Source organism: Saccopteryx leptura, chromosome 2 (assembly GCF_036850995.1).
Source record: "Saccopteryx leptura isolate mSacLep1 chromosome 2, mSacLep1_pri_phased_curated, whole genome shotgun sequence".
In the NCBI taxonomy this organism is placed as follows: Eukaryota; Metazoa; Chordata; class Mammalia; order Chiroptera; family Emballonuridae; genus Saccopteryx; species Saccopteryx leptura.
Genome location: NC_089504.1, coordinates 376,281,378 through 376,307,833, shown reverse-complemented (window position 1 = coordinate 376,307,833; position 26,456 = coordinate 376,281,378). Strand labels below are relative to the sequence as shown.

Below are 26,456 nucleotides of genomic sequence, written 5' to 3'. Positions count from 1 at the left end.
TGCCAATGATGGAGGGAGACTTGGCATGAGAGCTGCCCTCTAAATACTTTGCTGAAGGATCAGTATGGCTGTTGCCCTTTGAAGATGAGCCTTTGAGAAAGTGGCCAGAAAGATGGTGTGAAATATGTCTAATTTATGTAAATCCTCCCCACACATGTGGGCACGTGGATCAGTAATTGATCTGAAAGCAGCCTTCTGCCAATCACATCACTTCTGCAGCCTGAGGACTCCAGTACTCAGACCAGCTCTGAGTGAGACCCATGTGCAGTGGCAGGAGCTGATAGATCAACTGGTGCAGAAGGATCACCTAGAATTTGGTTCTGTGATTCATGATCTAGGGCACAAACAAACATCACCTCTCCAGAACAGTGGTATAATTGATGGGGAAAGCATACATTGTCTTCTCCCCCCCCACCTCCATGTCATTTTTTATTAAACTTTTGTCTTTGTTTTGAGTTAATTATAGATTCACATGAAGTTGTGATAAATAATGCAGAGAGATTCTATGTACCCCTCACTCAGTTTCCTCTAGTGGCAAACATCATTCAAAACTATAGTACAATCTCATAGCCAGGATGCTGACATCTATGCAATCCACTGGTCTCATGCAGATTTCTCCAGTTTTACTTGTATGCAATGTGCATGTGGGCATTTAGTTCTATATGATTTGACCACCTGTGCATTTCTCTATCCACCACCACCGTCACGATACCAAACAGTTCCAATATCATAAGAACCCTTCCCATTGCCCTTTCATAACCACATTCAGCTCCCACCTGTCCCCGCCCCCTTCCTCGCCCCACCCCCTGGTAACCATTAATGTGTCTCCATTCCTATAGGTCTATTATTTTCAGATATTAAATAAATGAAGTCATACAGTGTATAAACTTAAAATAAGCTTTTTTTTTTTTACAGCATAATTTCTTTGAAATTCATCTAGGTTGTCCTATATCAGTAGATTATCCTGTTCTGTTGTTGAGTAGTATCCAATGGTATGGATGGATCATACTGTGTTTAACCATTCACCTGCTGAAGGATATCTGAGTTGTGTCCCAGTTTGGGGTTATTATGAATAAAACTGTTATAACCATTTATGTACAGATTGTGTAGACAACCTAACCTCTGGGGGGAAGAAAGGGTTTAAATTCTTCCCCTCACATATTTTTGCTTCTCTGAATACTACCTGCTTTCCCTGTCATAGCTCATGGACACAGCACAAATACTTCCCCAGATAATGTATGATGCATTCATGATGAAATCTTCACAACATTCTTATAGTAATGAGTGTCTATGTCATAAGTAGAAAATGAAAGCAGGAAGTATATTGTGCTCAAAGACTCCCCTCTGGCTCTGGTGTCCTCTCTTCTAGCCTGAACCCCATCTTCCTTGGGAGATCCCTGGTCCTCTTTTCAGACCCCCTCTCATGTCCCTGCCCAACAGAGAGAGCAGAGAGGGTATGGTTCTTATGTTTCTCATGTCCTTGTGATGACCTTGCTCCCCTTGCAGACAACTTACGTGATGCTTACATTTGTTCTGATTTAATTAAATTGACATTGAGCAGGGACATGGGGTGCTGAAAGGCAGGGAGGTTCTAGGAAGAAGTATGAGTGGTTCTTTCATTGCTGTGCATTTGTAACCAGCTTCTGAGGCCATATGCTTACCCTCACATGGTAGGAGCCATCATCTCTCACTCACACCAAGAAGCATTTTACTTGCTCACTAATGAGTAGCCCAGGGGCAGGGAAGATCTGAACAAACCCCATGAAGACCCACCTGGGCAGAAGGTACAATGACCCTGGCCCTGGCCCCCTTGGTTCATCTGACCCCTTCTCACTAAAGGTAGTGGGAAGGTAAGGAAATTGGATGTGGAAGGCCATGATTAGTGCACTTCTTTGATAGTTAGGTTGCTCATCACTAGAAGATCCTGTCTTCTAGTCTCTTATTCTTGCTGCCATTCCTAAGCAGGCACATGGATCACATTTTGGTCCTCTGGTTACTATGAGCTTCTGGTTGCCTAAAACAATTGTCTTGTTCAAGGCCCTCCATCACCTTCAACTCCCACCCCTTCTCACTGTCTTCACTCTGCTGCCCATCAGGCACCTGTTCTCCTGTGGTCACACTACCCACAGTTACCTCCACATATCTTACTCTTTATCTACTGGGAATGCCCTTTCCGTTGTTCTTCCTAGCTAATGTCTAGTTTACCTTTCGATGAAGTCCCAACATCCTATGTTCTGACTTGCTTCTGGTGGATATCAGTGGTCACCATCTCTCTGTGGGACTCAGTCCACAGAAACTCTGAGATCTTTCACCATAGAACTAAACTGTCCTCTGACTGGGCAGTATCCAGTATTCTGTAGCCACCCAACATGTGTCTGCAGCATGAAGGACTGAGAAGAAAGAGAGCCCAGCCTACCCAGTGCCTCTCTCCCTGGACTCAAGGAGACATGTTCCCTTTGCTCACCACTTCCCATCCTCTGTACAGCAGCAGGCACCCCCTGCCCCAAAAGTCCCATGTGGTGTCCCCGGGCATCTACATGGAGAAGAGGCTTTGAACCACCTACAGGGCTCAAATCACTGGCACCTACCAACCAAGCCCTTGAGTGTATGTTATCATTATTATTTTTAGTGCAGGGACTTCTCTTCCTAAGAATACCCTTCTGGAGTTACTCTGCCTTATTCTCCTTTATTAATTAGTAAATTATCATATTTAATTATATATCTTAACCTGAATTTGTATATTTTAGGTGCCTACATATTTCCCAGACACATTTCCAAGCCAACAAACACCACATGAACAAGCATCAGATATTTCCTCTAAGGTTTCTGGTTGTGGGAGGGATGGAGGCGGCTTAAGCCTAATCACCAACAAGACACTAAATGAAATGGCTGTGCCTAGAGGGAAAAAGGAAGAACTAGATTAGACAGCCATTTAGAAAAACACATTTTCTTATGAGGAATAAAGTCAGAGCTCCCTCCTCCCCCTCTGTTCAGAAATAATTTAAACATCCAAAAGAGGGATACATTTTCTTTGAAACATCTGTGTGCTGTACATGTGTTTGTAGAAGCCCTACATGCTTAAGTTAGCCTCCTTTTCTCAGAATTTGAGGAATGATTATATCAGTTATGCTTATTAGACTCCCCCAAACTACTGCTCACAAAAATTAGAGGATATTTTATTGCTTCATAATTCATTTTGAAATATCCCCTAATTTATATTAATGAATGTATGTCTCTGTGGAAAAATCCATCTTGGTTGAATATTCTTACTTGATCTCTTTTTGAAACACTTGGCCCCTTCACATCTGTCTTGCTTATTTGTACACTCAGTTTTCTGCTCAGAGTACACACTGTTTTCTGTTTGTAAATTATGCTGCATAGTGGTTGTTCCCATTCCAAAATAGTGTTTCTTTCAGTCCTTTCCCTCGCTTTCAGGCGGGTATGTCTTGTCTCCCATTTCCAGTCTTTAGTCTCTGGAAGATAGAAGACATGATTCTACTATGAACTCTGCACCTAACAATTTTTTTTTCTTTTACAGATACAGAGAGAGAGAGTCAGAGAGAGGGATAGATAGGGACAGACAGACAGGAACGGAGAGAGATGAGAAGCATCAATCATCAGTTTTTTGTTGCGACACCTTAGTTGTTCATTGATTGCTTTCTCATATGTGCCTTGACTGCAGGCCTTCAGCAGACTGAGTAACCCCTTGCTTGAGCCAGTGACCTTGGGTCCAAGCTGGTGAGCTTTTTGCTCAAACCAGATGAGCTTGCGCTCAAGCTGGCGACTTCGGGGTCTCGAACCTGGGTCCTTCGCATCCCAGTTCGATGCTCTATGCACTGTGCCACCATGTGGTTAGGCTGCACCTAACAATTTGTTAATAAATATAATGTTTATTTATTTTCTTTATTGATTTTAGAGAGAGGAAGGGAGAGAGCAATAGAGAGACAGGAGCATCAAGCTATTCCTATATGTGCCCTGACCGGGAATCGAACCAGCAACCTCTATGTTTTGGGGTGCTGTTCCAACCAGTCGAGCATCCTGCCAGGGCATAAATATATATTCATATTAAAAGAATAGCCTTTTAGGTTACAGAAGTTCCCAAGGGCTGGGTCAAGTCCCTTGAGAAGGTCACTGTGACCCAGGTGACTCAGAGTAGGCCGGCTCCTGATGGCGAGCCCTGGCGCCATGTTCACACTTGAAGAAAGCATACATCATACTAGTGCTCACATGACAGCCTTCAGCTGAGCAAAGAGGAGAGAGGCTCTGCTTCCAGACATCTGTTTCTCACAGCTGCCCGCCAACCTGGGCTGTGATGCCCATCTTCTGTCAGAGGCCAACAAGGCCTAAGGCGTTTTATAGCCTTAGTGGATATCAGTAGTGGGATTTATCATGGTAAGACCTATTGACTTTAAAGTTCTAATGAATTTATTCATTTATTATCATTTGTCCTTCAGAAAGAATATCACTTGATTGATCAAAGTGAGTACTAAAATGTATGCATCAACAAAGCTCTATGTCAGACTTAAACCTTGGAATGGACTCCCAGTGACCTTTATTTCTTTGGTGTGGCTCAAAAGAACAGAGACACCTTACAAACAGCCAGATGGCCCTACATACAGTCTTCCTTCCTCTCTTTCTCACAAAGTAAATGAAAGACTGAAGTAAATGATTCTGAATGTTTAGTTTAATGCTTTGATGTCAAACTGTGGAGCCATTTCTGTGAATATTTGGTGCCAATTCCATAGAAAGTCCACATCTGGTGGAACATCTGGGAAATTGTGGACATCAGTGTAGCACCAACCATTACTGCAATCTCAGTGGGTAGTTCTGAGAAGTCATGACTTCCATGGGAACCGTGTCCCAGGAAGGCCTGGGCAGGATCAGGGAGAGAACCGGAGTTGCACACACATTTTCGTTTACTATCTCAATAATGAGATTCTGGAGTTTCCCTCCCTGTGAAAGCGGGGCTCTGGAGCAATCTTTCATGTCTAGGTAGTAGTCGGATTTTAACTTGTTTATTTATATGCTCATTCATTTCAGTGGATAAAGTAAGCTTAATAAAGTTCTAGCAACCTGTCCAAAATCATAAATTAGCATTGGTGATTCAAGATTACTGATTTCCTTGGGGTCCTGGTGGAATTTACAGTCATCTTCACTTTCTTCCTTTGAATAATAGACTCTTGGAAAGGCCTGCTAAGTCACGCAGCCTCCTCCCCACCATGTGGGCATCCATTCGGCATCTTGATCAGTGGCTCTCAACAGCTATGAAAAGGTACATCCATGTTTCTTGAGCCCTTCACAAGTGAACTCCTAAACACTAATGAAAGAATAAATTTTATTTTTGCAAAACAATTTTATTTATTTTTTATTTAGAAAATTAAATTTACTAGGATGACATTGATCAATAAGAGTACATAGATTTCAGCTGAATATCCCTATAGCATTTTAACTATTGGTTGTGGTGTGTATTCATCACCCAAAGTCAAATCACTCTCTGTCCCCGCATACTTGTCCCTCTTTACCCCCTTCCCCTACCTCCCTACCTCACAACCCTCTCCCCCTGGTAACCACTTCACTTTTATCTATGTCCATGAATCTCAATTTTATATACCACCGATGTGTGAAATCATTTGGGTCTTAGCTTTTCCTGATTTCCTTATTTCACTCAGTATAATGTCTCAAGGTCCATCCATGTTGTCGTAAATGGCAATACATCATCATTTCTGATGGCTGAGTAATATTCCATTGTATTATATATATGTGCCACATCTTTTTTTTATCCAATCCTTTAACAAAGGACACTTTGGTTGTTTCCATGTCTTGGCCACTGTGAATAATGCTGCAATAAACATGGGTGTACACATATGTGTCTTTACATACCAATGGTTTCAAGTTTGGGGGGGTAAATACCCAGTAGAGGGATTACTGGGTAATATGCTAGTTCTATTCTTAATTTTTTTGAGGAACCATTATATTTTCTTCCATCCCCAGAACACAAAACCTTAACACGTGCAAGATTATGATGATGCCAAACTCTAGAAGGTGTCATGTGACCTATTGCTGAGACGATTACAGCTTGTGAGGGGGAATGCACAGGACAGCCAAAAGGTGGTGCAAAGCACCAATTGCATGCCCAGGGGACCCGACTTCCAGAGAATGCAAAGATGGGAGAGCAGCTACGGGGGTAGACAGCTCTGTTCACACTGCTAGGCGTTGCTGAAAGGTGGCCCAGGGGTTATGAGACAACTGCAGAGGCTCGTGTGGAAGGAGCAGCTTATCTTTAGACCACAGTAGAGTTAACTGGTAATTATTGCTGACCTGACTCATGCTGTTTTGAAGAATTTGTGTGCAAATCATGCCATGAATACAAATTAGTCAAGAATTACTGCATCGCTACCTTTCCACGATGCAGTCCTGTTGCCTCATCAAGCAGTCAGTCTCAGTTTCGCACAGCTTCAGTTGTGTCCAGATCCAGACTGTATTAAAAATGTGGGCAACGCCAACCCCCAAACTGTTTCTCTATCACTTCCACTCAAGTTTGTGTTTTATTTTTGAAATAGTAACAAACTTGGTGTTTATGGAAATGAGGTATATACACTGAATCATACAGGCACCCACTTTAAAGTGTGGACTCAGAGATCCCACCCACGGAGTATCTGTTTAATGGTGGCCCAGCAGATCTATATTTTTACAAAGCTTCATAGGTACTGCTGGTGGACGGCCAAGTTTGAGAAATACTGCTCTCTCATGTCTCCAGCCAATTGCTACATCTTCTAGGTTAATTAAACATTAAAAAAAATAATATAAGGACTAGGCTTTTAATATCTAGAACTCATTCATTGCACATTCTCCCTTGCCTTTCACATAGGTTCATACCTCTCACCTGCAAAGAAAGACAGAATTTAGATTCTGAATATATCCGTTTACTTTTTTTTGTGTGTGTATTTTTCTGAAGCTGGAAACGGGGAGAGACAGTCAGACAGACTCCCGCATGTGCCCCACCGGGATCCACCCGGCACGCCCACCAGGGGCGACGCTCTGCCCACCAGGGGGCGATGCTCTGCCCCTCCGGGGGGTCGCTCTGCCATGACCAGAGCCACTCTAGCGCCTGGGGCAGAGGCCAAGGAGCCATCCCCAGCGCCCGGGCCATCCCTGCTCCAATGGAGCCCTGGCTGCGGGAGGGGAAGAGAGAGACAGAGAGGAAGGAGGTGGGGGTGGAGAAGCAAATGGGCGCTTCTCCTATGTGCCCTGGCCGGGAATCGAACCTGGGTCCCCCGCACGCCAGGCCGACGCTCTACTGCTGAGCCAACTGGCCAGGGCCTATCCGTTTACTTTTTGCATCCTGTCCTGAGTGGGTTGGTCATACCTAACGCTGACCATCTAGAAACACTTTAAACCCAGACTCTCTTATAACATGCACACACAGTGAATTATAGAATTTTCTTTTAGGGATTATCATCCTTTCTTGTCCTTTCCTTTCTATTTCAAGCTTCTTAATTAAATGTGTGAACAGAGAAACTCTGTTCTTGATAGATGTTACCTGTCATGGTTTGTAGTCCCTAATGGAAAACCTAGTTGTCCTGTTTTTCTTTCTTTCTTTTTTTTTCTTCCGTGAACCAAAGTAGGAAGGTATAAATATTTTTAATAACAAGAATAAACATGCAATAGAGGTGACTCTCTGGCTTTAAGAGAACTTGATCAACATCAGCCTGATTGTAGAGCGGTCTGTTCTTGCTCAGGACTGCAGTGGACGCTTAGCAGACACGCATCCTTCCTCCCCACCACATCCTTTCTGACCGTCGCCCCCTCCATTTGAATCGAGCTGTGGGCTTTCTCTGTCTGCCCACATAGATCAGGGTCCTCTCAGATGAAGCACAGTATCCCTTTTATATCTGCTCAGACCAACCCTATAGCAGCAAGTAAATTTTTTGTAATGTTAGCAAGCAGATGTGATAAGCAGATCATAATTCAACTTCCAGGATTTGGAAATTCTACTCTTCAGTCTTTGCTAAATCTATTCTTTTTTTTTTTTTTTTAATAAATTTTTATTAATGTTAATGGGATGACATTAATAAATCAGGGTACATATATTCAAAGAAAACATGTCCAGGTTATCTTGTCATTAAATTATGTTGCATACCCCTCGCCCAGAGACAGATTGTCCTCCGTCACCCTCTATCTAGTTTTCTCTGTGCCCCTCCCCCTCCCCCTAACTTTCTCCCTCCCTCCCTCCTGCGCCCTCCCTCCCCCCACCCCTGGTAACCACCACACTCTTGTCCATGTCTCTTAGTCTCGTTTTTATGTTCCACCAATGTATGGAATCATGTAGTTCTTGTTTTTTTCTGATTTACTTATTTCACTCCATATAATGTTATCAAGATCCCACCATTTTGCTGTAAATGATCTGATGTCATCATTTCTTATGGCTGAGTAGTATTCCATAGTGTATATGTGCCACATCTTCTTTATCCAGTCTTCTATTGAAGGGCTTTTTGGTTGTTTCCATGTCTTGGCCACTGTGAACAGTGCTGCAATGAACATGGGGCTAAATCTATTCTTAAAATACCTTTTTTGTAGTACACAAGAAACAGATATTTATCACAAATAATTAGAACATTAAGTTTAACAGGCTTAAATAGTAGAGTGATGAGAATAAAGGTAGGCATGAATACATTTTGTTCCCAGAAAACAACAGAAACGCGCTATAGAGTCAGGTGTTTGATGTTTGTTTTCTCGCTAAACAACATTCCATGAGTATTTTTCTATACAAATAAATTATGTTCCATACAACAAAATACTTATTGTTAGGTCACCAAAGGAGAAACACACAAGGGGAAAACACACAAGGCCTGTTGAGTTTTATAAGAAATTTATTTAGGCCCTGTCTGGTTGGCTCAGTGGTAGAGCGTCGGCCTAGCATGTTAATGTCCTGGGTTTGATTCCTGGTCAGGGAACACAGGAGAAGTGACCATCTGCTTCTCCACCCCTTACCCTCTCGCTTCTCTCTCTCTCTCTTCCCCTCCTGCAGCCATAGCTCTATTGGAGCAGGTTGGCCCTGGGCGCTGAGGATGGCTCCATGGCCTTTGCCTCAGGTGCTAAAATAAGCTCAGTTGCAAGTAATAGAACAACTGCCCAGATGGGCAAAGCATCACCCCTTAGTAGGCTTGCCAGATGGATACCAGTCGTGGCACATGCGGGAGTCTGTCTCTCTGCCTCCCCTCCTCTCACTGAATAATAAAAAAGAATGTATTTATGCATCGGCAAACAGATGGGCTGAGATCATAGTGGTGTCAGAAGTGAGAGAAAGAGAAGCCTCATTTCATATAGGACGGGGTTTGGTGGCATTTCCTGCCGCGAGGTAAAAGCTTCTGTTACCTGTGGCAGTTAAACAATGGAGGAGATAGTGACTAAAGACCAAGCAATAAGGGAGGGGGTGACTAACTGGCAGGGTGTCTGAGGGTCAGTCGGAGGCAAGACATTAATCAGGATTGCTCAGGTGGAGAGTTACAGGAACTGCCCTGGTGCCAGGTCACCTGAAGTTCAACCAGGCTAGTTGAGATTTTGGTAGGGGGCCCTGGACTCGGACCTAACACTCACATGTACTATATGAATGTAGAACAATTACTTTTACTGTTTTGGGGTAGGTAGGTAGTTTCTAGTTCTTCACTATTATAAATGGTAATCCTCATGACTGCCTTTGCTTCTAGAGAATTAAATTTTGATATATTCTAACTCTGCTAAGAAAACCGTTCTGTCTCCTGTAGCTGGGGGATGAGGGTTTGGTTCTCTTCTTTTACTATAAAGTATAAGAAATGATGGTGCTTTGGGGAAACTAGAAAGTGGTTATTTCATCCAACTTGCAGCCAGAGTTCACTGTGAAGGCCTGGCCTCTTCCTTCATCTTTCTAAGTTTGGGAGAAAATGGCGTTAGTCTTGTTCAGCCTTCTAGAATCTACTCTGGTGTTCCATTTCATTCTTCCTTTTGTGGTGGTGGAGAGGGGCACCTCTTTGTGCCAGAGAAGGTGGAGAATGGAAGAAAGGTAAGACACAAGGGACTGAGCCTGACAGCACGGAAAATGCTGACATAAATTAATCAAACGAGTCATCTCACAGGATTGAATTAGTTCCTGATTTATGGTTGCAGTGCCGTGGCTGCCAGGCAGTTTCTTCATGCTCATCTGTTGTTGCCCCTGATTTATGTCAGAGCCTCAGAGCATTGGCTGACTAGGGAACCTTGCAGGATGGATGGGAAGGAAAGGGTTGTTCCGATACTGGCCACCGCTAGTCCAGGCTTCATTCAACCCCTCAGAGTGCAGACCCACCTATCAACTTCATTATTTGCCTCATAAACTCAATGTCTGCATCTTTTTTTTTAATTGTGTATGATATCTCTTTTCTTAATTAAATTTATTGGGGTTACACTTGTTAACATAATTATACAGGTTTCAAGTGACCAATTCTACAACACATTTCTATACACCATATTATGTGTTCACGTTCCCCAAGCCAAGTATTCGTCCATCCCCGTTTGTCCCCCACACCCTCCTCCACCTCACCCTCTAACAATCACCACACTATTGTCTGTGTCCATGAGGCTTTTTATTTGTCCCTTTTTGCTCTATTCCTCCACCTCCTCACCTAACCCTCCCCACCACCGGCAGCTACCAGTCTGCTCTCTATGTATGAGGCTGTTTCTATAAAAATATGGAACACTTCATGAATTTATGTGTCATCCTTGTGTAGGGACCATGTGAATCTTCTCTCCGTCATTCCAATTTTAGCATATGTACTGCCGAAGTGAGCACAGTGTCCGCATCTTTAGGCTCTTGTAATGTTGCTATGAAAGACAGGACGGTGACAAAGGAAAAAATGGTGTTTTTGTTTGTTTCTTTGTTTGTTTGTTTTTTACTTACATATTCTTAGAGAATCTTAAACTTGGACAAGATTAAAACTAAGTCAGTGCTGATGTTTTATGCTATTACCTGTAGGGAGTTGACTGTGTTTATGGACCTCTCAAGTTCCTGCTACTTTTTATAATGAGAGGCACCAGGAATGGGAGGTGATTTGTAATATCATGTAGTTTGAATGCTGGTGGCTTCCCCCTTCAGGGAAATTACTCACCACTGCAACATGTCCTTATAGAAAAAAGATTGTTGGGAACACCTTGCTGCTCATTCTAGAAATCTATCTGTGGCCTAGTGGTCATTTGCTCATCCATTTTCATTTTCTTTCGAGTTCTTACTATGTGCCATATGTTGAATCCTGGACTTCTATCTATATTCTCTAAGTCTTCGTCTCTAAGGATTCTATTGCCTCTAGGGGGCAACAGACATAAAACATTATCAAATAAATAACCATACAGTTATTGATGTATAATAATTACAAATGGTAATAATTCTAAATAAATTCAACATTATGTAAAATATTTCAAATTTTCTGAAGCAAACATGGAAGAAATTAACATCTATGGAATTAATAGGAAAGATTCCTTTAATATATTAAGTGTATTTTTTTTTTAAAGATAAATGTAGTTGTTGAAAATGGTTACTGTTACTTAGAAATCCTTATGGTGGTGAAAAATCAAGTATACTAAAAAACTTTGGTTTGGAATTATCTAAACAATGTTTCATTCTCAAGGCATAGAACTTTTTTTGATTAGTCTTTAAAGTCATAATTATAATTTTCTTACTTATATCTCAGGCAAAACGATCAACCTCTCTAAAACTCATTTTTTTCTAACTTCTAAAGAGTATCTACCTGATAAAGTTTTTACTAAATTGAAATGAGATATTGTATTTAGTATAGTTAATACAATACCTTGCATTTAGTAGATATTTGACAACTGTCTGTTATTATTTTATTGGTTTATTTCTAGCACAAATATTTCTCCTCTGTGTTAGAATCATGTATCATTTATTAGACATCACCAATTGGATACCAGAATATAAAAAAGATCAGAATGTAAAAAAGCAGGATATAAAAAAATGCACTGATCATCTTTTCACTCAGATCTGCTGCTGCTATTGCTTGCCCTAATCAATAAATAGCCATCACCATCTGCACAGATGCCTGTGTCAGGATCTGGTACAATCTTCCCCCACACCCATCACGTGCATGTAGGTTCTAGCTGTACTGAGCTCTTTCCTTTCTCCACCCTGCTGTGCTGGTTCCCTCTGCCCAAAATGCTCTGTCATTCCTCATTTCAACTGTTTATCTTCGATGTATCCCTCAGGTCTCAAGTAGAAGGAGAAAGCTCCTTCCAAATAGCTTTCTTAACCCTCCATCCCTAGCTTATGGGCTTTTTCTAAGTATTCCATGGCTCTTATATTATGCCTCATATAGCATTCAGCATATTATATATGAAATATCTATTTTTGTAATGATTATGATCTCCATGATTCACTAACTGTCACATTCATCACACTTTATCCCCAGTGCCTTTCATAGACTGAGGAGTGGGTGCCTGACACAGTACTATTGAATGAATGAGTCTATCATCAAAGTCAATTCCCATAGAGAGGGATTTCAAAAATAATTTAAATGATGTTTTAAATTAAAAGAAGTAATCTCCCAAATGGGTTCAAAACATCTTCATATACATGTTGTTTCCATATAAGGCGCTTACATTATACATTCTAATAAGCACCATAATTCATGTTTTACAGGAACAGACTATCATTAAGTAAATTTCCATGAAATTTTCCAATATCAACAGATTAAGTCAATTACATTTGTAGTCACTAGATTCTAGCTCCTGGCCATCTCCTAAGCATTACACCTCCTTCCTCTCTTCTCTCCCTGGAGGTGGTTCTTATAGCCTGGAAATAGAGCCAAGATTCTTCCACTCTCCCACACTTTGCTATTTCTTTGACTTCTTTCAAGAATTTTAGTGTTAAAGAGCACTTCAAAAGTTTTGACCGGTTCCTCTCAAAGAACAGGTCTTCAGAAGGACGCTCCACCCAACCTCTGGGAAAGGACAAGCATTCTTAGACTGGGCACCATTCCCCCCTCCACAACCTGGCATGAGACACAAGAGCAAACGGAGTTCTTGGTTTCCTGTGGGAGATTGATTTTCTCTCTCCGCCACAGCATTTCCCTCATCTTCTTGGCCTCCTCCACACAAATGAAACATGATATTTGACAAACTAAAAATGCTAAAAGTGACAGGTTGCTCTGGCATGGGTTCTGTGAGGATTCCAATTGAGAGGGGACTGATATAACACACTATTGTCCTTCAGAGGTCATCAGGGGGAGTTTTAAACCGTGAAGAAGATTGAGGTTAAATAATAGTTATTAGGAACCACAAGATGAAAGCCCTTTGGAGAAGCGGTCTAGAAGAGCATCAGGAAACAAATGGTGAGATAATGGAAGGAGAGAAAATGGCCCTGCAAAACAAATAAGAAATAGAGCTTCTCCTATAGCAATAGAGAGATAACTGCAAACAGGTGGCCAGTGAGTTTGGATGACAGATTCTTCAGTAAAACAGTGAGATAGATGGACAACTTTGTTCCCTGAAAATCTCCATATCAATTTAGATTATGTCCATGGGTAACTTTTAGCTCTCCTACTGTTGACATCTACAGTAGGTTAATTGACTCTGCCCAAAGGTCAGCCCCATTTCCATAGTCTATATATGTAGAATCTTATTGTACAGAATGGAGGATTTGAGGCACTCTTGCCTAATGCTCAGGGAGCTCTATTTGCAGTCTTGTTTGCTGTCTAACTGGCTTTAATTAACAAAGAAAATTCTCATTTCAGATTATCAGTTTCACACTTCTCCTTCAGGCTGACTTAGTGTTTGTAAGACTGAATGTATCAGTTTCCTTCAGTTCTGAGTTCTGAACCAGATTATTATTATTATTTCTTAATTTTTCTGAAGTGAGAAGCAGGGAAGCAAACAGACAGACTCCTGCATGCACCCAACTGAGATCCACCCAGCATGCCCAACAGAAGGCGATGTTCTGCCTATCTGGGGCGTTGCTCTGTTGCAACCAGAGCCATTTTAGCACCTGAGGCAGAGGCCATGGAGCCATCCTCAGTGTCCTGGCCAACTGTGCTCCAGTGGAGCCTTGGCTGCGGGAGGGGAAGAGAGAGACAGAGAGAAAGGGGAGGAGAGAAGGGTGGAGAAGCAGATGGGCGCTTCTCCTGTGTGCCCTGGCCGGGAATCATCCACACATCTGGGACATCCATACCCAGCCGATGCTCCACCACTGAGCCAACTGGCCAGGGCCTGAACCAGATTCTTACTTTGACAACTGAACCCCTATATTAACAACTTTCCTAATACTTAGTTCCCTCTTAGATTTTATACCCCTTCCATGTTGTATATTTTCCTCACAGGTTGAAATTTTTGTGTCACTTTTTGTGCTGTAATTTCCCCCAACCACATTGCTGACAACTTGCCTAAAACAATCACTTGTTTGCTGTTTTACTCCTTGGACACTTTGACTTTAGATCATATCAGACTTCAGGCAGTACCTGGTTCTCTAGTGAAAGGATTTAATCCTGGATTTCATTTTCCAGCTCACTGTAATTAGATGGGTCATGCTCTGTGCCTGGACTTTGTACACCAGTATTCTCTGACGTTCAAACTGATCATTTACTCTAGATGTACAAAAATATATGTACATTATCTTCTGACCTATATTTTAATCTGTCCACTGACTAAACATCTCTACATGCAATTATTATAGGCAATACTAACTCCATGTTTGTCAGCCTGAATGTATCACACTCCTTTAACATCTTCTTTTCCTCCACTATCCCTTTTTGGTTTATGAAATCACCACCTGTCCACTTAACTGAAGCCAGAAACTTGAGAGTTAACTTTGACTCAACTTTTTTCTTGACCACTTATATCCTAGGTTCCCTAGCCCTATCTCTCTATGCTGTCTCCATGGGTGAGCTAATCTAACCCTAATCAGCTTTGAATATTATCTATATTCTGATGAGACCCAAAACACAATTTTTATAAAGTGTGTGTGTGGTGTGTGCATGTGTATGTCTACTTGATATTTGATACCTGACTTGGATATCTAACAAGTATGTCCAACTTCATGTATTCAGAAGAGAATACGTGCCCTCTAACCCGACACCAGTCTGCCTTCCCCACAGGCTTCTCCCTTCTCGGCAAATGACATCACCATGTTGCTTAACGCTAAATTTAGAGTTAGCTTTCATTTTTCCTGTTTTTTATATCCTCACATTCACATCCAATCCCTTGGCCAGTCCTCTTGGTTCTCCCAAATACAAGCAGAACTCATTAATTTCTCTCCATCTCCATTGCTAACATGCAAACCCAACTACCAATATGACTTGGACCATTAAAATAGTGTCTTAACTGTTATCTTTGTTTTGCTCTCTTTCACATCAACCTCTCTTCTTCTTCTTCTTATTATTATTATTATTGAATGTAATGCTCTCTGAAAGGATCTTGTCTAGTTATTTATTTGTGAATTATTAGCCTCTTTCCACTAAAACATAAGCTCCAAGAGAACGGGGCTTTATCTCCCTGGCTGAGCATCGTATCCACAATGCCTGAACATGATAGGTATTTGATAAATATTGGTTCAATTAATTAACTCATTAGTAAATCAGTTTATACATCTTCACATGCTAAATTACTGCTATTTTTGCCTTTTTCTGTAGACAGTAGTTTAGCCATCTTTATATTTTTAGTTTAGCGGTTTTTAGACTTCTCAGATAATGGTTAAAAGTCCTAATTTCCATGTTTTGCATGTGTCCTTTACGACAGTCCTAATGAGAAGGGTGCAGGTATTTCCTGGTGACAGAGGAAGACATTGAGCAGAAGGATGTGAAGCTCATTGTCTAAGGTCACTCAGCTGCCCAGTGACTGCGCCAAGATGTCACTAAGGGGAGTCTGCACCCGAGTTCTCCTTTTCAACCAATCACTGCTCACGAGGAGGTGGCCAAGTGTTCCCCTTCTGAGGACAGCTGCTGGCCCTACCCTTTCAGGTTCCCTCCAGGATCTAGCTCCTTCTAGATCTAGGGGGCCAACGGTCAAGGTTGCCCCTGCCTGCATTTCAGATAAATAACTGACCACGTTTTTAGTGTTTGACTGCCCCATGCATATAAACTAAGATTTAATTTTAACTATATATCCTGTGTTCTCATTTGAAAATTAGGAGTCCCTACCCCCTACTCTGTCACTGGTATATTTTTCCATTCCTTTTTTTTTTTTTTTACAGAGACAGAGAGTCAGAGATAAGGATAGATAGAGACAGACAGACATGAACAGAGAGATGAGAAGCATCAATCAGTTTTTCATTGCGACACCTTAGTTGTTCATTGATTGATTTCTCATGTGTCTTGACCATGGGCCTTCAGCAGGCCGAGTGACCCCTTGCTCAAGCCAGCAACCTTGGGTCCAAGCTGGTGAGCTTTTGCTCAAACGAGATGAGCCCATGCTCAAGCTGGCGATCTTGGGGTCTCGAACCTGGGTCCTCCTCATCCCAGTCCGACGCTCTATCCACTGCGCCACCGCCTGGTCAGGCTCCATTCCTTTTCTGATCAACAAAATATCTGGCTGGCTTTCAAGTGTGGCTATATTATTTTATTTTGAAAAATATATATATATGTTCTAATATATACAAGTGTGTGTATGTGTTTCCCCTTGCCCTCCAGTTCTGAGTACTAAACTGTGTGTGTGTGCATATGTGTGTGTGTGGTACAAATTTTTGTTTTGCTGAGTTTTTAGAATAGATGGGAGGGGTCACATGTGCATTAACTGTACCATTTTGGTTAGAAGCCTACTTCATTTTTTAAAAAGGTATGTATTAAGATTTTATAACTCTTTCTCTCCTTTATAAACAGAAAAACTATCAACTGTTCCTTGATCTTCTTGATATTCCACCAGCAAAAACATTGACTTTGGTCTTACTGTTTGGTGCTAATGTAAAAATCATGAAAAATAATGTCTTTTTCTTTCCAGATAAAAAATTATGATAAAATTACGTATCTTATGTTTCAGCAAGATGAGTAACAAACCTTTCCTTTCAAATGAATCTTAAATGCATTTCTTCCAAGAAACCTCCCTGGGCTCCCACAGGGAGAGTCCAGCGTTCCCCCCTCAGGGCCACAGTACACGCCCTGACCCATCTGTCAGTCACCATTGAAATACTTTGCCTATGTATTTGTGAATCAATTGAATACTGAGATGCTGATGTCAGATTTTTGTTTGTTTGTTTTCACTTCTATATCCTCAGTCCTTAGCACATCTAACAATTATGTGTGTTCAATGACCTTACCAATAAATTATTACAAGAATAAAGAAGGGTGGCATCAATAGCAACAAATCTGGAATCCAGAAGAAGAAACAATTAGCTTTCCAAAGTTATATTTGTGACCAAAAATTGGCAGAAATTAGTAACACATAGTCACTTAGCTTTGTTTCTATCCTTTGTGCTAGATGTATATTTTTTCTTTGTTTTTAACTCAGAAATTTTTTACTCTCTTTTTTCATGCAGTTTTTGGGAACCAGTGAGACAAAATGATTAATTCATTAGCCTCTGGACCCTTAGGTTCAAATCCTGACTCTCTCATTTTCTAGCTGGATGACTTGGGAAAGTTGCTCGATCTCTGTGCTTCAGTTTCCCCTCTGTAAAGATGAAGCAGTAATAAGTACTTTCTCATTGGGTTCTGGTAATAAATAGATGAATTAATACATATAAGGAATTTATCATAATTCCTAGAAGACAATAGTGAACATGCTGTACACAATTAAGGCAACTGATCATGGTTCCACTTCTTTTTGTAGTATTTATTTTTACTTGTGGAAGAGCTGTTGGTCTGTGAAGGCTTCTGGAAAGATGTGGCCCGTGTGATCTTGTGCAAGATAGAACGAACCAGGACCTGCTATCAAGTGATTCATCCTAAACTTCCCAAATTGTACTGTATTTTATATTTCCTTATTTTCTTATCTGTAGTCCTCTGCTGGCCTGACTTCAGTCATGTTCCTCAGACTTTTAGTTTTCTTGGTTCTCAGAACACCATTTTTTCTCATTCATTGTTGAGCACTGCTCCCCCCACACACACCATTTTCTTGCACACTGGACCGCATTAACATCTTCTTGCCTGGCTCTTTCTGACCATCGAGTCAGAAAAAAACAAAGCCATAGTGCCAGAATCCTCTCCCCTACTTCCCTTTCAAACAGTGACTCGCTTCCCATTTGTAATTTCCCTGCATCTGACCTTTCCGAGGCTGTTTTGCTAACAGCTCTTTCTCCAGCAGCAATGCATTCTCATTCTTGGAAGACAGATGTTTCTGGCATTTCTCTCTGATACCAGTGCTGCTACAGCACCAAGCAGGGAGGCACTTTACCTGGCTGGCCCCAAGAACACGAAATGTGACATAGCGTGGTCTATCTCTCACCCATCGTCAAGAAAAGTCTCTTCTATTTTTTTAACTGAGGCAAGCAACATAGTTGAATCACTCCTCCATTTTTTCCCATGGGAGTTTGTTGACATGCCTTTTAGTTTTCATATATTCTTTTAAAAACATAGAAAAAAAATAAGTGAATGTAATACTCTAAAGGGATAACTGTTTCCTGTGCAGTTTCCTTGAGAAAAGGAGTAGGAGTAAAGTGAATTAATAGATGAATAGATGTGAAGGAAAGAAATGGGTCACAAAAACATGCCAGCTTCTGGTTGAGGTGACTGGGTGGATGGTGTAGATAGGAACTGAAACAGAGAAAGTTGGAAAGGAAGTCAGAGTATGAGGAGTGAAATGACAGATGATTGCAGAGAGGTCTGCACTGAAATGTTTGAGTGCCCCCAGTGTGTGGTGATCTTTGATAAGCCTAAGAGAGAATGACATCATCCTGGAGGCTCTGCAGAAGGAAATGGAGAACTCAAAGGGGAGAGCTAGGAAAATGCTAACTAACATTAAACTGGGATTTCTTTAGGAATTGAAAAATACAGGTGTACTTATAACCTGAGGCAGAAAAAAAGAGGAAGTTGTTGCAGGAAGTTCTCAAAGACACTGAGCCTGTGGGATAGGTCTTCCTCAAGGTCCACTATGGTCAGATCTTTTGATTCAAATTAGAAGGTCACCAGCTTTTTTTTTTTAGATCTACTTGTAATTCAATTGAGTTAGGCAAGGATGTATTTACCAATAAATAATACCTGACACAGGTCTAGTGGTTTCACTTATAATACTTACTTGGTGTTTTTCAACAATTCTACAATGTAGGTGTTAGTAGCACATTATAGAAGAGGAAGACAACCAACAAATAAATAAAGACCCAATGGATGAGGACATAAGCCCAAGTGACACACCTACCTAATGCTAGAGCAGGCTTCCAGCCCTGACCATTCAACTCTAAATCCTTTTATTTTTCATTAAACTTGAAATCATTACATTAAGTGGAAAAACCAGACATAGAAAGACAAGTACCACATGATATCACTCCTATGTGGAATCTAATGAACAAAACGAACTAACAAGCCAACTAGAGACAGACTGGTACATGGAGAGCAGGCTGCCAGCTGTGGGTGGGGGGAGAAATGGGAGAGGGAGATGGAGGGATAGAGCAAAAACGACCCAAGAAATCTTATAAATACAGAACACAGTGTGGCGATTGCCAGAAAGGGAGGGGGGAGGAGAGCATGGGGGCATAAATGGTGACGGACAAAGACTTGACTTGGGAGGTGAACACACAATATGGGGGTACAGAGATGTGTTGTAGTACCAGGGCCCTGAAACCTGTAAAGTTATGTTAACTAGCATCACCACAATAAATTCAATGGAAATTAAAAAAAAATACAACCCTGTATTCTTTTATCTTTTTTCAGCACCTATTCTCCTAAACCATTTCAATTGCTGTTCAATCTCTTTCTACTTGCTTTTATGTGCTGATATTTTACGATTTTGATGAGAACCCTAGACTGATAATGAGAGGACAAGGACAATAACACACTGGAGATAAAAATGCAAGCCTATTTGCCATTAATCATACACTTCTCTTTTAGATAACGTGCGTACCGATGCAAAGGCAGTGATCCACAACAATGCTAATATTCATTGAAAGGAATTGCTAAGAGATTTGACTGTCCCCCACCCCCAAAGAGGACTGGTCTGATCATTACAAATGAGTTTAATCTGTTTCACACCTGAATTATCTTGGACTTATTATCCAAATTGGCTTGTTCCTGGAGTTTGTCAGGCCAGGCCCCTACACGTTCCCCCATGCCCAGGGAGAGTGTGAAGAAGAGTAAGGCATGGTTGGGAGTCAGTCTGCTCATCAAGCCGGCAGATGTTGCACACCTACCCACACACCTCACATGTGACCTTTCTCAACAGATATCCCCATCTCTACCCCCAGCAGAAATAATTGCTCCTTCTGCTGTCTTTCCACGGCATACGCCCATATTATAACATTAACTGTATCAAATACAAGTGACCTAAGTAGGTCACTTAATCTCTATGTCTCAGCGCTTTCATTTATAAAATGGGACATTACTAGTACCTACCTCATATGGTTCTTGTATGGATTGAGGGAGCTAATACATGTAAACAATATACATGGGGTCCTCTTGTTACAACACAGTTCCATTCCAATGACAGTGATGTAATACAAATTTTGGTGTAAGTAAAAAAAAAAAGATAAAAAAACAGAAAACACACCCTCCTCCTAGCCTAAGTCATTTACCTATCCTAACACAGTTGTAAAATCACAATCTAGACCATAAAAACACAACTAAGCCATACAAAAAGGTAAAGAATATAAATATACTGTACTATACAAAGTACTGTGGTAACAGAAAAAAATGACAAAAAAATGAGTGTAAAAAAAAGTATGATGCTAACGGCATAAGCTGAAATACTCACGTCTCAATTTTTTAAGTTTTTATAAGAGTAAGCGTCATAAACTCAAAAAGTCATATGTCAAAAAGTCATATGTCAAGAAATATAGGGATTTCTACATCAATGTTAGTTGTTATCATTTATTTAAAACACTGCCTATTGCACTAAACTGTGGGGACCTTAAGGTCATTCCTTAATTATTTTGTATTTTTCCCTGATAGCACTATCTGATTAGAGAAGATGTTCAGTTACTGCTGACCGAAAGAAGAGAACAAGTATCATTTTAAAGTGACTAATGCAGTGGCTGACAATGACTAGAGCAAGTGAGTGAATATAAAGTTTGTGGGATAGATGGTAATGCAGGGTGGGTATTCTAAGCATCTTTCAGGATGCCTGGTCTCCACCATCAAGGCATGTACTGGCTTTGTAGATGGATTCTGTTATGGCTTTCAAATTCTTTGGCTAGATAGTCAAAATGCAGTTGGAGTATACTTGATCAGAGGGCTCTAGGGTTGGATTTCAGAGCCTGGGGACCAGCGTGGACTACAGCTGTCAAAGAAGCATCCTGGAGAAAACTCCTAAAGTAAGCCTTGAAGGAGAGACAAGTATTAGAGAACATAACAGTGGGGGAAAAGCTGTCGAACCATGTAGCTTCCATGTTCTCAGCTCGGTGCTAGGTAGTAAAACAAGCGTAGACACAAGAAACCAAAACCTGAGGGCACAACCTCCACCCTCAGGGAAAAGACATTGCGTCCATCAGAGGGCAAATTGAAAGAAAGTTACTCCAGCTGACTCTTCAGAAATGAGAAATTAAAAGACATGTTAGGATTTGGGAAGTACAGAGCTCTAGCTTCAGAGACAAAGAGATTGAGTACTCCTTAAATCTCAGCTGAGAATGAGGAGATGCATCTGTCCACATTTGCTGATACAGGACTCTGCACACACAGAGAGTTTTCCCCAGGGTACAGGTCACTGCATTGGACATTGGGGCTTCTGGGCGAAAGGCAGAGACCTCTTGAAAGCTCAGTACAATTGGGTCCTTGTGGTTCAAGCGAACAGAATATTCCACCTGACCTCAGTGCCACTGCCTTGGGGAAGCCATTGGCCTCCAGCAACTGGAGAACAAACCTTTTGTGGCCGAAGATTCTGCAAGCTTTGTGGAGGGCTGGGCCACGTGGCTGCATGTGGGCCACTGGACTGCTGCTCAGCTCACTCTATGAGTGTAATGGCTGTGACCAAATACCAAATATGTTTTGCCCAGAGTGTGTTCCCCTTAATTTTTGAATGTATATGTATTTCAAGGAAAATTAAATCAATAGGTTTTTAGTTCATTTACTCTTAAATTATTAAAAGGCTGTTGAAGAACATTAGGCATCCAAGGAGCTTTGCATGCCGTTCCAATAAGCATTTGGGAGACTTTACTTCTTTTAGCAGTGATTTCTTCTGGGGCAAATGGGTGTGGGGTTCCACAGGATGCACGTTTGGTTCGGAGCTCTGAATCAATGTTTCCTGTTAGGCAAGGGACCCTGAATATGGCAAAATGCACGCTCCTCTCCATACGGGGGAGGGTGTAAAAATAATTCCACCAACTGTGTGTTTAGGAGAGAGTCTTTCACTTACCCCCTGGCATTCTCAAGAAATGAACTGAACAGGAGGTAACATTTACAGAGCTCTGAGTACACACTGGCCCCTGGGCTCAGTGCCGTATTGTTTCTCATCCCTGTAGCACTGCAACAAAGAAATTGTACCCATTATTAAATGAGGCTTAGAAAAATAGACCCCGTTGCCTAAGATCTCTGGTGGAGGCACTGGTATCTACCTTTCCGAAAGCACTGACAGTGTGCCCAGAATTTGACCAAATAAACCCTTCGATATTTATTCATTCATTTGAGAAATGTTTGTTACAGGACTCGGTTCCAGACACAAAATTAATACTTTAAATAACTCTGTGAGACAGACAGTATAGTTTCTATTTTACAAATGAGGCCAGGAATATGAAGCATAGGAAATGAGGCTCAGAGGTTTAGTTACTTGCCCCAAGTTCCCCCCCACCCCATTTAACCCAATAATCCTTTGTCACTGTATGTATGCCGTTGCCTTACTATTTTTTTCTTTTAAGTGAGAGGAGGGGAGATAATGAGACAGTTTCTTGCATGCCAGCAACCTCTGTCTGAAGCTAATGCTCAAATCAATCAAGCTAATTTTAGTGCCCAGGGCTAATGCTTGAACCAATCCAGCCACTGGCTGCAGGAGGGGAAGAGGGAGGGAAGGGGAAGAGAGAAGGGGAGAACAGCAGATGGTCACTTCTCATATGTGCCCTGACTAGGGATCGAACCTAAGATGTCCTCACACTGGGCTGACGCTCTATCCACTGAGCCAATGGCCAGGACCACCATTGCCTTTCTGGGTAAGACTTGTGTCTCAGGCTACTCTGATTTGGCCAATTTTTTAGTAGCAAGTTGGTATAAAGTCACTTAACAAAGGGGCTCTTAGCATATACATTTGGGCTGCTATAAAACCCTGCCCTTCAAAGGACTGGAACAATATTGCTGCCTTTTAAGTAGAAGTGTTGGGGATAAGGCATTGACCCCCTATTTATAGAAGAGCAGGGCACTTTTATCCAGTTCATTAACAGGAGAGAGCCTATCAACACCACACAGACACTAAGTTGAAAGCCACATGGTAGGTTTGTAATAGAAGCCTGGTTGGGGGTGGTACCTACTCATTTAAACTGGAGTTATGACTTCTGCCATATAATTATAGCAGAGTTAAAGGAAACAGGAACACTTGTCTGTGCAACTAAGGATAAAAAGTGGATGGGAAACCACTCAAATGAAATCTAGTCTTTGATACCCATGACAAAATGTTTGGAGAAAAGCCACTAGAGGGTGCTGTCCAAACAGCCAAAGAGGGAGAGGAGGCAGTGTGCAGTCTATTGAAATCGGCAGGAAGAAATTTATTCAAGAGGTATTGCAATCATCTGTAACCTTCAAACAAACTATTACTCAGGAGTCACGCCTGTCTTGTAAACTTGTGCTGACATACACCTTCAGCTCTGATAAGGAGGAGCCTTTTGTTTCTTCATAAGAGAGAAAATTTTTCATGGAGAGAGAAAATGTTTCACTGCTGAGCACTGCACCCTACTTTGTTAGCATGTGCACCAGGAGCAATAACTTTCAGGTTTATTACATTTTTTTTATCTACCCAAATTTTATTTTATAGTCATCACAGTACAAGCTTAACCTCAGTCATAACTCAGTGGTCCCAGAATATTTTATAAACTGGTCACCAGGAACATGTGTTGCATACCTTGTGACATTTGTACTGCGGGTTAAAATGATGACCCTCATCTTAAAGAAAGTGTCAGCCTCTGGTCAGATTGTTTACCACCTAAAATAATGAGTGTAGCAAGGTGTGCAAAAGAAAGAAAAATACAAATACCATGCTAAAAATCGGCATACAAATAAATAGAATGACTGCAACAATATATAATCTTACATGTGGAGAGCAATTTTCAAAAAGTCTCCAGACATGTAACTAATGTTATCATTTTATTTTCATACTAACTGCATGATTTAGGAGGGCCTATATCAACATGCTCCTTTTATAGACCTGTAAACAGAGGTTCAAGGTAGTAAAGTGAGGATCACCAGGGTAGTGACTAAATTCTGAATGTAAAATGCTTCTACTACTGTGACATTCTCCTCTCCTTGGTGTTAGTATACATATCAGTGAAATAGACTGATTTCTGATTTTTTAGTAGGGAATAAAAAGGCATATGCATTAAGCAAATTAAGTCCATGGTAGAGGCCCTGGCTAGTAGCTCAGTAGATAGAGTGTTGGCCTGGTGTATGGATGTCCCAGGTTCGATTCCCAGTCAGAGTATACAGGAGAAATGACTACCTGTTTCTCCCCCTACCCCCTTTCTTTCCCATAGCCAATGACTGTATTGGTTTGAGCATGGCCCCAGGTACTGAGGATAGCTCTATTGGAGCAAATCTGCCTCAGGTGCTTAAAATAGCTTAGTTGTTTCAAGCATCAGACCCAGACGGGGTTACCAAGTGGGTTCCAATTGGGGTGCATTTGGGAGTCTGCGTCACTGTCTCCCCTTCTCTCACCTAAAAAGGAAAAAAGGAAGGAAGGAGGAAGGAAGGAAGGAAGGAAGGAAGGAAGGAAGGAAGGAAGGAAGGAAGGAAGGAAGGAAAGAAGGAAGGAAGGAAGGGGAAAGAGAGAGAGAAAGAGGAAGGAAGGAGGGAAGGAAGGGAGGGAGGGAGGAAGGAAGTCCATTGGCAGAATAGGAAGGTATGCCCTCTGGGATATGGTTCCACCCATTGTGATTATCTGCCCTTTCTCTTTATTTCTTTTTTTCTCTTGAGACAAATGTCCCAGCTATCCACTTATCCAGTCGGTTTGTTAGAGCTGGTGGTGGGTGAGTCTCTAAACAAGCCAGCAGTGGCCGTCCCCAGACCCACAGCCCCTCCCACTGGACTGCCAGCACTGACTAATGCAGGGAAACTCACTGGTCCCTCAGCCAAGGCAAAATAGATTGAGACGCGGAATGCCTTTTTAAGCAAACATAAACCAGAGTTACCGTATATTTTCAGGGTTCCATTCTATCTTTGTATCAATAAAATCTAGCAGAAAAACACTGGCGCACACGGGGGGCAAAGTCAGTTGCTGGTTCGTCACCCTCAGAGTGCTTCCTTATGAGCCTTGCCTTTCCGGTCCCTGCGCTTGCTGGCCATCTAAGATAATGAGAGTAGCCAGTTGGGTGCTCGGGGATGTTGCTGGTTTTCTTGGCTGCATGGCCATTGTCACCCCTCGCAGGTCCCACTCTGCAGTGAGTGTTCTCCTTCTTCTCCTTTCTTTAGCTGGCGCGTTTTGCAGGCACTCTCCCTTCCCCCTACTCTGCCAAAATCTTGGTATGGCTGAGTGTAAGCTGACTGAGTTCAAATTGGAAAAAAAAAAAGGAAAGAGGCTGGGAAATGTGGACGGTTCCTAAGGGCTCTGGCAGGAAGTCGTGGTATGGTGGGCCCCTTCAACGGTTTAGGAAGAGATCAACCCATGAACAGGTAGGATATGTCTGTAGCACCATCCCCCCTCCCCCAAATCAGAGACTTCCTCTCTGGGGCTAATAATAGTCCTTCTGTCTCTGTGTTGTTTTCCCTTATCTGGCCAGGGAAAGTATGTATCCCTGGAGGGCCAGGCTCTGTGCTGGGTTTTGAAATGTCTCTTGAGTTTTGGTTGAACTATTTTCCAGCTTGGTTTCCTTTTGTGTTAACACATGATTTGTGTTTGTGTGTGTGTTGTTATTTCTTCTGTCTGAATTGAAATCTTATGACGGATGTGGAATGGTGCGTAGAAAAAATAGGAAGTTCAAAGAAGCAAAAGACCCACACCTTTGAGACCATCTATTAAGTTAATAAGAATCAAATTAAAATACAGCCGACAAGCTTCTTGGTTTGATACAATTTATGTGACAAGCTGTACCTGCAACACGGTGACTCCTCAATGTTAGGCAGCTTAGAAAACTTTTAAGGATCCTCTGTGAATTTTTCCTAAGCTGTCTTGCCAGCCTAAATTCTTACTGTATCCGCAGCGCTAACCATCAGGTGGTGCACACCTGCCCACCC

At 41.7% G+C, this 26,456-nt stretch overlaps 1 protein-coding gene and 1 non-coding gene across 2 annotated transcripts in view; one reads left to right on the top strand and one right to left on the bottom strand.

The window, feature by feature from the left end:
* Nucleotides 1–26,456, top strand: part of OPCML (opioid binding protein/cell adhesion molecule like) — a 1,154,973-nt gene that overhangs the window by 370,594 nt on the left and 757,923 nt on the right. The window lies entirely within an intron of this gene.
* Nucleotides 10,698–10,804, bottom strand: LOC136396495 (U6 spliceosomal RNA). The gene has a single exon (XR_010749781.1). It is a non-coding gene; the product is annotated as a U6 spliceosomal RNA (small nuclear RNA).